The sequence below is a fragment of the Taudactylus pleione genome, unplaced genomic scaffold (assembly GCF_031769625.1).
Source record: "Taudactylus pleione unplaced genomic scaffold, aTauple2 ptg000473l, whole genome shotgun sequence".
Taxonomy (NCBI): Eukaryota; Metazoa; Chordata; class Amphibia; order Anura; family Myobatrachidae; genus Taudactylus; species Taudactylus pleione.
The window spans coordinates 9769872-9782970 of NW_028284875.1; positions in this window are offsets into that span (position 1 = coordinate 9769872).

Genomic DNA, 13099 nt, shown 5'->3' on the forward strand with positions numbered 1-13099 from the left:
TTGAAAACAGCACAAAAGAGGAAAAGAAGATGGTGCCCACCATCCCCTGCCGGCACCCCCTGCTGCTGCCACCGCTGGCCCCCCCACTGGCAGCATCCCCCGCTGCAGACACCACTGCTGCCAACACTCCTGCATTGCTGCCCAATGTACTGAGGACACTGTTAGCGACACCCACACTGGCACCCTGCATTGAGAACACCCCTGTACTGCCGACACAGTCAGCAAACCTGCAATGAGGACACCGTTGGCACCCCTGCTCTGCCAACACTACCAGTACCCTTCACTGAGAAAACTACCAGCACTGCCATTCCATGTACTGAGGACACTGCCAGCAACCCCTGCACTGCCGACACTGTCAGCAAACTTGCAAAGTGGACACCGCTAGCACCCCTGCACTGCCAATACAACCAGCAAACCTACACTAAAGACACAGCTGGCACCCCCGCACTGCCGACACAGCCAGCAAACCTGCACTAAGACACCGCTGGAAGCCCCGCACTGCCGACACAGCCAGCAAACCTGCACTAAAGACACAGCTGACACCCCCGCACTGCGGACACAGCCTGAAAACCTGCTCTAAAGACACCGCTGGCACCCCCGCACTGCCATCACAGCCAGCAAACCAGCATTAAAGACACTGCTGGCACCCCTGCACTGCCGATATCACTGGTACCCTTCACTGAGGATACTGCCAGCACTGCAGCACTGCCATTCCATGTACTGTGGACACCGTCGCTCTGCCGTCACTGCTGTCACAGTAAGTGCACTATTGGTGTATCCAACCCACACTGTATAACACACTGTATCCATGTTGGAAATTAGAAACTGAACTGCCACATGTTAGTGCCGCCCACTGTGTCAATTAGCTTAGTCAGCCAGCTAGCTGGATGCAACCTATTGGCCTTAACTAAATGAAGCAAATAATATTGTGAGGTGGTCAAAATTGATTGGAAATTACTGGAAATAAATGTTTTTGAGGTTAATTATACTGTAGGAACAAAACAGGACCATTTTATGTGATTTTAGCTGTTTTTATGATTTTTTAAGAAAAAATCCAGATCCTAAACCAAAACAGGAAAACAAAACACGGAGGTGAGGTTTTGGCAAAACCAATCCAGATCCAAAACCAGTGTAGATCCAGATCCAAAACAAAACCAAAACCAAAACACGGGGGTCGGCACACATCTCTAATAATAACTAATGAAAGTCAAGTTTTAATGTATTGATTTTGTGCATGTGCGCCCATCTCTAACAACCCCTAGCCTCTTTTTGTTTAATATAGTCTAACTTGGTTGGAATAGGGCTGCACCCCCATAAATTGAACATTATTGGTTGCTAATTACTATGGGGCCTCATATATGACTGTAACTTGTCATCTATTGGAGTGTGCCCTATGGTAGCACAGAATAGCCTCATGTACTGAGACACCTGAGCCACTTTCACTTCGAGTAAATAGTTGCTACGGACGACTGCTATAATGTACCTTGACATATGCGCAGTACAAGTCAGAGACACGCGCATCATAGTAGCGTAAATCTATGAATCAGGCCTCAAGTTAGTATTTGTCCAAGCATCGATGGATTGTGTTATTAAAGCTACTATTTACCTTTATCACAATCAGTGGTGGATTTTGCACAGGGGTAACCCCCCCCGTAAGATATATCACTTCAGTGACCCAGTTGCAGTCCCGCTACACTGTGACTGACAGTGGCCATTGGAAGTGCTACTTGCCAGTCACACAGAGGACAGGCAGCCTCAGGGGGAGGTGTTTTCTCTCCTTGGGACTGTCACCCCCTTGCACAGCTTCTAGGGGCAGCAGCCGATGCAGTCCCTAGAATCCAGTGTTATGCGCGTACAGGGCCAGCAACAGGTTTCTTGGGGCCCGGTACACTTGGATCTGTGGGGCCCTTAAACCTACCCCTTCCCAGTGCCCCCTCCTTGACCCCTCTTCCAAACACACAAGCTGGGTCCTCACACACATGCATACATACATATACTCACACATATATACACACATTTACACACACACACACACACATACATACATGTACTCACACATACAGTATATACACACACACATGCATACATACATATACACACATAGATATACACACAAATACACACATACAGTATATACAATACACACACATACACACATATATGTATATATATATTAGGGGTGAGCGGGTTCGGTTTTACTCGGTTTTACCCGGATCTTTTTACCCGCTCACCCCTAATATATATATATATATATACATACACACGTGTGTGTGTCAGGGGTGGGTCGGGGGTGCTGCAAGTGGGGGGGGTTCAGAGGTGCGGCGAGGGGGGGGTCGGGGGGGCTGCTACAGAGAAGTTGAAGGAAGATGGGAGAGGAGAGGATCAGGAAGGAAGCAGGGGGGAGGTGCCGGAGCTGAGTGCAGGAGGATGTGGGCCCAGGAGGAGGAGCACCAGCCCCTGCGTGACCCTGATTTGACTGGGGTAGGATGTCAGTGGGCGTGGCTTCGGCTGGACGGCTGCTGTCATAGTACAGCAGCTGTTTAAAGAGTTTTACTAGGTGCTGTTGCCCCGTCTTTTACTCTCCCTGATCCTTGGGGCCCTTCTTATCCTCAGGGCCCGGTATGGTTGTCCCCTTTGTCCCCACCTGTCGCCGAGCCTGTGCGCGTGTGTGGCACCACTGCCGCTTGTGTGCGCATGCAGTTGGACCAACAGCGGCAGCCCCATTCATGAAAGAGGGTACAAGCTGCTGCTGATCACAATGCAATGTTTATTACATTATATAAGTTAATAATATACTTATTTAAAATATGCTCAGTGTACTGCCCCACACTAAGGCCCTGATTCAGAGCCGGACGCTCTGACAGAGCGCTCACTCTGAATCAGGGCCATCCTTCTTCATTTTTAGAGTGGCCTCCTGACCGCTTGTATAGCTGTTGGTGACCACCCACAGCTATAGTGAGCAGCCAGGAAGTCTTGACCATCGCGACCATCGGGCTTGCGACGAGACCCTTGTGGTAAGGTCTAGTTGCCGCAAGCCCTGGAGTGCTTTCGGCTCTATCAGAGCTGAGAGCACTCCCACTGACATCACTTGTGATGTCAGTGGGGCCGGCTACGCCACCACACTCACCATCGACAGCACACCCCCTTTGTAGCGAGACCCATAGCGACAGCTTGCCTGTCGCTATCCGGGTCTTGCGCATGCGCACGATGGAGCCGGGTCCGTCGTGCACATGCGCAGTGGGCCAACATCGACCCACTTGTGAGCGCTTAGCGCTCGCGAGCAGGTCTGAATTAGGCCCTAAGTGTCTGACAAATTTGGAGCAGCCAGCATAACCAATACTCTAGCTTCCAATAATCCAGTCAGATGTGATCTGAAGAACTGAGTTTATTATTCGATAGAGGAACTTGCGTAGATGTACACAGAATGATGCGTATAAACAAGTGTGCACATGTGTGCGCATGTGTGATGTGTTGAGTGATGATAAGTGATGGTAAAACTGTAAACAAACAATGAAAGCAATTACTATATGTACATGGAAATGCAAGGCAAACATATACATAACATGGGATATGCAAACAACATGAAACATACAGTATGCAAATTATAGACTGTAGTGTCACATAGTACAGCTAACATGCATAACATAACTGGCTAAGCAGATCTATGGCACAGTTGAAGCTTAGAACTTACCATCGGATGCTGTACCAGGTTGAGCATATGTAATGATGACTGTCTGGGACCATGTGAGAAAAGAAAATGGCTGCTTACAGCTCCTTTGGCCCAGAATGCATTGCTAGACTGCTATGGAATGTTAAGAAGGACAAAATAGATCAGATTTGAACTGCTGCTGTCCTGACCACTAGGTGGGACTGCCAATGTGAATTAGTGTAACATAACAAACCCTATGCTGAAGGCATGACACTCCCCGTCTGGTATCGTTGATACCACAAATTAAAACTCTAAGTAGGTAATAGTAAAAACAGGTCAGACACTGGTCTGAGAAACAACTTAGTCTCTCCTTGCTTGCATTGTCATTTGAATAAGTCTTTGTTGGAGAACTCTCCGGAAAGAGCATAGATAGTCCCGGTCTTCTGAGTAAGAAGAGTAGCAGGAGTAAGCAGAAGCGGATCTTCTGGGTCATTAGAAACTGAAGTCAAAGGTCTGGCATTGACGATAGCTGAGACTTCAGCCATGAAAGTTGTTAAACTCTCGTGAGTAAGTCTTGCAGTACCTACTTGTAGGAAAAGGAATCAAGTATTCTGCATATGATGCCAATCATACTTTCCCATGTACCTCCCATATGAGAAGAATGAGGTGGGTTGAAAGTCCATGTACAACTTTGCTCACTGAGGTATCTCTCTACACCTTTAGTGTCGATGTTCGAGCAAATTTGTAGTTCTTTGGTTTCATAAATATTTTGACAGTGATGCCAATCTATACATTCAGTCACTCTTAGAAATGTGGCATGTTTAAATGAACGGGCTGTATGAGTTAGGCAGGTAATTGCTCTAAGAAGTGATTTCCAAGTTGAGAATCTTGGAATCTGTGTAGCTCAAGTTGACAATGTGAGATCATGGTATGGATCGTAGTCACTTGTGGACAGATTTCCACATCTGTATCTGTGTCTACTAGCTCAAATGTGTCACCTACAGGATTGTTACTATCTGTTTCGTACAAGAACTCCGGTCCTTTGAACCATGAAGTGTCTTTAAAGAGACTGGCTGAGATGGCATGAGCTGCAGGATTGTGAGCAGTAGATACATAGTGCCATTGTTTTGGATTGGTGGACCTCCTGATCCGTAGCACGCGGTTGCTGATGTAAACATAGAATCGCCTTGTCTCATTGCAGATGTATCCTAACACTACTTTACTACTTTACTACAATCTCCTTTCTATGTTCTCAAAATACTGGTGGCCGCATATAGGCCAAGGCTATTCTGATTAGCTCCCTTCTTGCTTAGACAGATCTCAGACATGCTGTCTTCTAGTCTGTTAGTATTAAACTAACCCATGATTTTGTCTTGCTAGTGAAGAAATAGTTTTCCACAGTTCTGAATTATACCTATTTCCGTAATAACACTTATAACTTTTAGATTAAACAATATTAAACAATAATAACTGTTGCTTCAGATAAACACCTGCCTATTTTAGATAGAGGGAAGGCCTCATCTCTAGGCGTGAAGCCATTCGACACATGTTGTCCTCTGCAACTTACAACTAATATATATCCTGAATAATTTCTATGTACTCTTAATTGCAATGAAAATAATAATGAAAGACATAAGCATGCATATATTTGTGAATTGCTGAAGGAATATGTACGGTCACATATTCCAAAGTTATCAGTTCCATCCTCATAAAATTTGAGGGGTCATAACGCCGAAAAAAATTCATATCTCTCATAGATTGCATCATCCGATTTCTTTTTAATCTATTGGAAAATCCTCTTGAAGCATTTCATTAATATATAGAAAATCAACAACATTATTATGGCAAAAAATATTAATCTTCCCAGTGTGTACATAATATTGCTTAACCAATTTCCAACCCATGCGAACTAGGTACTGGGGTTCAACCAGGTGAACCAACTGTCAGGAATCACACCTTCATGTTTATTTATTCAGCAAATTCATTTTTTAACCTCAGTAATTTCATTTAACCTTTATTTTATTTCTTCTGCATCAGAAGAATTTGTGATGTATGTACAACACTTTAACCCATATACTGTTTGTAATGTGACACAATATCCAAAGTTGCAGCTGCAAGGTAGTGTGTGCTGCATTTTAATTCAGTGTTTTATTGCTTGAATCACAATTCTGCGATATTGTTTATTAATTCCCTATGTACCAAATGTTATTATTTTACCAAATCCCAAACCAACCTTATAACTTTAGGACAGTGTAAAGAGGTGCTTGTACTTTCCCATATACCATTTGTATTTCTATTTACCGTTCTTACACAGTAATTATTTCATGTGTTTCTTTTAGATTTTTCTGTTGTATTACCTTTGCATCAAGTAGCAATGTTCTTATAAGACCCTTTTCAAAAGAATTCACCGGTAACCATTTATAAGCCTATGCCCACACATATAACATAACCCCTGTGGTAGTGTCATGGTTTATTAGACAATGTGTTAGAAAAGCATTATAAGTAGGGGTGTGCACCGGCCACTTTTCGTGTTTTGTGTTTTGGTTTTGGATCTGGATCTTTCTTCGTGTTTTGGATCTGGATTGGTTTTGCCAAAACCACCCTTCCGTGTTTTGGGTTCTGGGTTTTGTGTTTTGGATCTGTATTTTTTTGAAAAAAAGCATAAAAACAGCTAAAATCACAGAATTTGTAGGTTTTTCTGCTCCTATGCTATTACTAACCTCAATAACCTCAATTTCCACTCATTTCCAGTCTATTCTGAACACCTCACAATAGTGTTTTTATGTCCAAAAGGTTGCACCGAGGTAGCTGGATGACTATGCTAAGCGACACGAGTGGGCGGCACAAACACGTGACCCATCTAGGCGTGATACTGCAGTGGCAGACAGGATGGCAGTTTAAAAAACTAGGCCCCAAACTGTACATAATGCAAAGAAAAAAAAGAGGTGCAAGATGGAATTGTCCTTGGGCCCTCCCACCCACCCTTATGTTGTATAAACAGGACATGCACACTTTAACAAACCAATCATTTCAGCGCCAGGGTCTGCCACACAACTGTGGCTGAAATGATTGGTTCGTTTGGGCCCCCACAAAACAAGCTGGCAATTAATCTGTCCCTGCACAAACTGGCTCTACGGAGGCAAGATGTCATCCTCATCCTCCTCATCCACCGATTCCTCACCCTCTTCAGTGTGTACATCCTCATCCTCACAAAGTATTAACTCGTCCCCACTTGAATCCACCACCACAAGTCCCTCTGTACGTTCTGGAGGCTGGTCTCCCAGGAAGAGCTGATAATTCATTTTGATGAACATCATCTTCTCCACATTCTGTGGAAGCAACCTCCTACGCCTTTCACTGACAAGGTTCCCGGCTGCACTAAACACTCTTTCGGAGTACACACCGGAGGGGGGGCAACTCAGGTAAAATAGAGCCAGTTTTTACAGGGGCCGCCAAATTGCCTCTTTTTCCTGCCAGTACAGGTATGGACTGTCTGACATGCCTACTTGGATGCTGTCACCGATGTAATCCTCCACCATTCTGTCAATGGTGACAGTATCATATGCAGTGACAGTAGACATGTCAGAAATTGTTGTCAGGTCCTTCAGTCCGGACCAGATGTCCAAACTTGGTCCTGCCTGCCCTGCATCACCGCCAGCGGGTTGCTTAGGATACCTAAGTTTTTTCCTTGCAGCCCCAGTTGCGGGAGAAAATGAAGAAGGAGCTGTTGACGTGTCACGTTCCGCTTCAGCTGACAGTGTGTTCACCAGCAGGTCTTTGCACCTCTGCAGGCTTGTGTTGGCCGGAAAGAGAGACACCACATAGGCTTTAAACCTAGGATCGAGCACGGTGGTCAAAATGTAGTGGTCTGATTTCAACAGATTGACCACCCTGGAATCCTGGCAAAGCGAATGAAGGGCTTCATCCACAAGTCCCACATGCCGAGCAGAATCGCTCCATCTTAGCTCCTCCTTCACTTTCTCCAGCTGCTTCTGCAAAAGCCTGATGAGGGGAATGACCTGACTCAAGCTGGCAGTGTCTGAACTGACTTCACGTGTGGCAAGTTCGAAGGGCTGGAGAACCTTGCACAACATGGAAATCATTCTCCACTGCGCTTGAGTCAGGTGCATACCCCCTCCTTTGCCTATGTCATAGGTGGATGTATAGGCTTGAATGGCCTTTTGCTGCTCCTCCATCCTCTGAAGCATATAGAGGGTTGAGTTCCACCACGTCACAACCTCTTGCTTCAGGTGATGGTGGGGCAGGTCCAAGAGTGTTTGCTGGCACTCCAGTCTTCGGCACGCAGTCGCTGAATGGCGAAAGTGGCCAGAAATTTTTCGGGCCACCCAAAGCGTCTCCTGCACGCCCCTGTCGCTTTTCAGAAAATTCTGCACCACCAAGTTTATTGTGTGAGCAAAACATGGGACGTGCTGGAATTTGCCCAGATGTAATGCCCGCACAATATTGGTGGTGTTGTCAGATATCACAAATCCCCAGGAGAGTCTAAGTGGGGTAAGCCACTGGGCGATGATTTCCCTCAGTTTCTCTAAGAGGTTGTCGGCAGTGTGCCTCTTACTGAAACCGGTAATACACAGCGTAGCCTGCCTTGGAACAAGCTGGCGTTTCTGAGATGCTGCGACTGGTGACGCTGCTGCTGTTGCTGCGTAAGGTGATACATCTACCCAGTGGGCTGTCACAGTCATATAGTCCTTAGTCTGCCCTGTTCCACTTGTCCACATGTCCGTGGTTAAGTGGATATTGGGTACAACGGCATTTTTCAGGACACTGAGGACACTTTTTCTGACGTTTCTGTACAGTCTCGGTATCGCCTGCCTAGTGAAGTGGAATCTAGACGGGATTTGGAACCGGGGACACACTACCTCCATCAATTGTCTAAATCCCACTGCACTAATGGCGGATACCGGACGCACGTCTAACACCAACATAGCAGTCAAGGCCTCAGTTATACGTTTTGCTTCAGGATGACTGCTGTCGTACTTCATCCTCCTCGCTAAGGACTGTTGGAGGGTCAATTGTTTAGTAAAAGTAGTGGTGTTCCTACTTCCTCTCTGGGATGATGAATGACTCCCAGCAGCAGTAACAGCAGCAGTGGCAGCAGGAGGCGTAGCAATGCAGGATCCTCTGGAGGAATCCGGGATAGGAGAGTCAGTCATGCCAGTGACATGGCCTGCAGGACTACTTCCGATCCTGACTAAGGAGGAAATTGACGAGGAGGGAGTTGACGGTGTGGTTTGCAGGCGCTTGGATACAACAGGACAACGGGATTTAGGTGTCCCTGGACTGCTTACTGTCTAAGCCAAAGTTTCTGAACTTGACAGTAACTTATTATGAACGCGCTGCAGGTGCCGTATAAGGGAGGATGATCCTAGGTGGTTAACATCCCTACCCCTACTTATTCCACCTTTACATAAGGTACATATGGCAAGACAGTTGATGTCCGGATTTGGATAGAAATATTGCCAGACCAAAGAGGTGGAATGTTTGGTCTTCTGCCCAGGCATGACCGTGATGGGCTTTTTCATCCCACGGACAACAACTGTCTCCCCAGGAGCCTGATTTAAACAAACCACATCACCATCAGAATCCTCCTCGCCAACTTCCTCCTCAGCGCCAGCTACACCAGTATCCTCATCCTGTTGTACTTCAACAGTGACATCTTCAATTTGCATATCAGCAAGTGGACTGTGGGTTCTCCTTTCAGCACTTGCAGGGGGCGTGCAAATGGTGGAAAGAGCCACCTCTTCCCGTCCAGTGCTGGGAAGGTCAGGCATCGCAACCACCACCACACTTGGACTCTCCTTGGGGATTTGTGATATCTTCTTAGAAAGCACGGTTCTTCGCTGTGCTTTTGCCAGCTTAACTCTTTTGATTTTTTTAGTGGGAGGAGGGCTTCCATCATCATGTGAAGCTGAACCACTAGTCATGAACATACTAGGGATCGACCTTAGCCGTTCCTTGCCACTCCGTGTCGTAAATGGCATATTGGCAAGTTTACGTTTCTCTTCAGCTGATTTAAATGTTTTTTTCAAGGTCATTTTCCTGAACTTTTGGGATTGTATGTGCCCTCTATTATGACATTGGGCATCGGCCTTGGCAAACGACGTTGATGGCATGTTATCGTCTATGTCATGACTAGTGGCAGCAGCTTCAGCACTAGGAGGAAGTGGTTCTTGATCTTTCTCTATTTTATTTTTATCGGAGAAAGTTTGGTCCTCCATTTATGTTATATCGATTTGATATATACGTGCAGAAAATATTTTTTTATTTTTGCAGGACAGTAGTGCACTTTGTGGTTACACCAGCCTTTAAGAAATGATCCAGCCGGCTCTTTACTTATGGGAGGCAGGCGCACGCTTGGCGCTGCTGCTTTGTTGATGCACGTGCAAACAATTCACTAACACAGAAAATATAATTTTTTTGGTTTGGAGTGTACTTTGCGGGTTACAGCACCCTTTAACGGTCAAGCCAGCCGGCCCTTTACTTATGACACAGGCGCACGCTTGGCACTACTTTGTTGATGCACGTGCGGCTACTGCGCACACAATTCACAAACACAGAAAATATATATTTTTTTGGTTTGGACTGGAGTGTACTTTGGGGGTTACAGCACCCTTTAACGGTCAAGCCTGCCGGCCCTTTACTTATGACACAGGCGCACGCTTGGCACTACTTTGTTGATGCACGTGCGGCTACTGCGCACACAATTCACAAACACAGAAAATAATATTTTTTTTGGTTTGGACTGGAGTGTACTTTGGGGGTTACAGCACCCTTTAACGGTCAAGCCAGCCGGCCCTTTACTTATGACACAGGCGCACGCTTGGCACTACTTTGTTGATGCACGTGCGGCTACTGCGCACACAATTCACAAACACAGAAAATAATTTTTTTGGGGGTTTGGACTGGAGTGTACTTTGGGGGTTACAGCACCCTTTAACGGTTAAGCCAGCCGTCCCTTTACTTATGACACAGGCGCACGCTTGGCACTACTTTGTTGATGCACGTGCAGCTACTGCGCACACAATTCACAAACACAGAAAATATATCTTTTTTTGGTTTGGACTGGAGTGTACTTTGGGGGTTACAGCACCCTTTAACGGTCAAGCCAGCCGGCCCTTTACTTATGACACAGGCGCACGCTTGGCACTACTTTGTTGATGCACGTGCGGCTACTGCGCACACAATTCACAAACAGAAAATATTTTTTTTTTTGGTTTGGACTGGAGTGTACTTTGGGGGTTACAGCACCCTTTAACGGTAAAGCCAGCCGTCCCTTTACTTATGACACAGGCGCACGCTTGGCACTACTTTGTTGATGCACGTGCGGCTACTGCACACACAATTCACAAACACAGAAAATATATATTTTTTTGGTTTGGACTGGAGTGTACTTTGGGGGTTACAGCACCCTTTAACGGTCAAGCCAGCCGGCCCTTTACTTATGACACAGGCGCACGCTTGGCACTACATTGTTGATGCACATGCAGCTACTGCGCACACAATTCACAAACACAGAAAATATTTTTTTTTTTGGTTTGGACTGGAGTGTACTTTGGGGGTTACAGCACCCTTTAACGGTCAAGCCAGCCGGCCCTTTACTTATGACACAGGTGCACGCTTGGCACTACTTTGTTGATGCACGTGCGGCTACTGCGCACACAATTCACAAACACAGAAAATATATATTTTTTTGGTTTGGACTGGAGTGTACTTTGGGAGTTACAGCACCCTTTAACGGTCAAGCCAGCCGGCCCTTTACTTATGACACAGGCGCACGCTTGGCACTACTTTGTTGATGCACGTGCGGCTACTGCGCACACAATTCACAAACACAGAAAATATTTTTTTTTTTGGTTTGGACTGGAGTGTACTTTGGGGGTTACAGCACCCTTTAACGGTCAAGCCAGCTGGCCCTTTACTTATGACACAGGCGCACGCTTGGCACTACTTTGTTGATGCACATGCGGCTACTGCGCACACAATTCACAAACACAGAAAATATATTATTTTTTTAGCACTTGGGGGGTGCACCCCTGATGGACAGAGCACCCCCTGGACAACACTACAGCACCCCTTTAGGACTGGGACACTGCACAGGACTTTGGAGTGGACACAGCCCCTATGGAGAACTGACTGCACAACACAGTCCAGCCAGCCCCTATGGACTTTGAAGTAGTGGACACAGCCCCTATTAACAACAGCAGCACAGCACAACACAGCCAGCCCCTATGGACTTTGAAGTAGTGGACAACAGCAGCACAGCGCAGCACAGCACAGCACAGCACAACACTACTCTGCACTACACTACACAGCCCAGCCAGCCCTAACTCCCACCCTCCCTCTTCACTGTCCACAGCCGAGTGAGAAAATGGCACCAACGCGGGTACCTTATATAGGATCCAAAACCCGCGAGACTCGGAAGGCAGGATGATGATGTTTTGCCTCGATTTCAGATCCGAGTCAGGCGGGAAAAGTCGTGCCTGACTCGGATCGGACTCGGATCGGGGGGGCTCGGGGGGGTTCGGATTTCAGAAATCCGAACCCGCTCACCCCTAATTATAAGGAACATTACAACGGGCACCCTTTTCATCCATGCTTTCGTCTTGCTTGTTCCATTCTGCGATATGATAACTATATGTTTTATTGTACCCCTACATTCCTTCTGTTATTACACAGTTTATTAATGCACTCACCTATAATTGTTTTTTATTAGGTTTTGTGTATTTAATAATTTCTAAAAGATCCCCAAACAAGTTTAGTTCAGTAAGATCCTCCTTGTAAGATTGTGTTACAAACACTGGTTCCCAAATAAATACCTTCAGCTCCTGTACCATTTTGTTAAAACACATGATATTGTCCTGATCATACCCTGGACACCTTGTTAATTTTAAACATAAGGAACCTATGACATGATAAGGTTCAAGTGTGTGAGTTCCACATAGTGAGTGAAGTGTTGTTTGATTTGAGTGCAATGAAATAAACATTAGCACAACATTTCCTGAATGACATGGTGACTACATACCCAACAATCAACTTTATTGTTCTTTCTATAAGCTCATGATAAGTGTCCAGGGAAGAAGTGTCAGTTTGTATAAAGGTGCTGTCTTTGCACCATTGTATACCCCTTTCTGAATTTAAACCACCTTATTTACCTGTAATGTATTTCTTTTTCAAACATTTTAATTATTTTTATATATGAGTTTTTAAGAATTTTCCACCTTGGTCTTTTGACCATCCTCTGATGCGTACCTATACCTGGGAGTATCAGTTGTAAAATGAGTGTGTGCGTCTTTTAAGACTCTTAATGTGATTAAAACCATATCCCTTATGACCATGAGTTTTAAAATAGGAGTGGAGTCTACCAATATGACTCCAGCAGTACCCCTAGGATAACTCTCCACACCGTCCTCATCAGTCACCAGTCCTTGT